The sequence below is a fragment of the Trypanosoma theileri genome (genome assembly GCF_002087225.1).
Source record: "Trypanosoma theileri isolate Edinburgh chromosome Unknown TM35_Tth_106_V1, whole genome shotgun sequence".
Lineage (NCBI taxonomy): Eukaryota > Euglenozoa > Kinetoplastea > Trypanosomatida > Trypanosomatidae > Trypanosoma > Trypanosoma theileri.
The window spans coordinates 17,278-18,858 of NW_021639948.1; positions in this window are offsets into that span (position 1 = coordinate 17,278).

The following is a 1,581-nucleotide window of genomic DNA, read 5'->3' on the forward strand; positions in this document are numbered from 1 at the left end:
GCACCTGGGCTTGCACTGTAATGATGATGATGAACTGCTCTTTGTAGTGGAAAAAGGAAATAATAATAACAGATGAATTTATATGTATAATTGCGTATACATATACACATATAGACTGACACCCATAATTGTTGTATTTCTGTGTTTACTGGGTACGTTGGGCTAATGGTTAATATCTGTTTTGTTTGCTTATGGTTTGCTGGATCGTTGTGTGTGCTTTGACCTGCAGCGTTGTGGTGATACGATTTTTGCAGAGAAAAGAAAAAAATAGTGATTTATACAATTTGTATTCTTAATTCCTTGAACAGACCAGTGTACATAGAGAGTTGCGCTATTTTTTCTGAGGTTGGTGCTTCTCTCAATTTGTGTTTTTTTTCATACATTTTTTGTTTGGGCGCAGTGTGGTTTCGGTTTTAATGATGCGTTGAATTGTTTTGTGCAGAGAGTAAATAAAAAAGGAATTTATATATATATTCATAATTTTGCACATGGTTCTACTGAAAGTGAAAGGGGTATTTATTTCTGTGCTTTCCTCTTCCGATGGTTATTCTCTTAATTTCTTTTTCCTGTTTTTAAGGGGTTAATTGTGCTTATCTGTTTGTTAATGGGTATTGTGTGCTTCTTTCTTTCATTTGGACACAATCTGAGAGATGGTTGCAGATTTCTGTTATGCACAGTTTGCTATTACCCTTTTTGTTTAGTTCTCTTTATGTGTTTTACTTTATTTATGTTTTTGGTGACTCTCTCTGTTTTCTTTTTGTTTAGATCACCCAATTGAGATAGTAACACCAACGAAGAAAGTAATGATGTCAGTACGCCATCTCTTTTGTATTCTCACTATCGTACTCTGTTGTGTCTGCAGCTCTGTGGTAGTTGCTGATGAAAAAACACCTAAGGATCAGCCTGAGGAAATTCCTCCTGGAGGTCCACCTGTTCCTGGTGTTGTGCCTCCTGCATCTTCTCCATGTCCATCTAATTCAGCAGCCGGTTCATCTGAATCTCAGTGTTCTAATTAGAGTTTGGTCGTGAGTGATCGTAGTCAAGAGGAGGAAGATTTACTTAAGAATCAGTTGGTTGAGGTAGAACAAGAAACAGTCAGTGCAGGTTTGGGGGTAGGATTAAACGCAGGACAAGCAGTTCATCATTCTGATCCGGCAAAAAGTGTACCTGCAACAGTTCTTCCCAATGAGAAAGCTGACCTTGATGTGACTCTTACAAAGGTAAATTTAGAAAATCATCAAGATGAGAAAGAAAAGAATAAAGACTCTGAAAACACCCTTCTTGTTAAAGGTGTAGCTGAGAATGAACGTCAGAATGGAACCAATCGTGCTAATGAAGCTCAACCATCTACCGCTCAAACTACTTCAGTTTCACTACAAGGAGGGAGAGGTATAAATGATAATGGATCCCAAGTTGTTTCTGTCAATACTGGTCATGATCAAGGTGGTGGGGATAAACCAAAAGTAGAGAAGACAACAGAAGAGAAAGCGAATGCTCCAGGAAGTGAACAAGGAGAAGAGACGAGGAAAAGTGAAAAAGAAGCAAAATCTGATTCTTCCACTATATCCAGTACTGTTAATA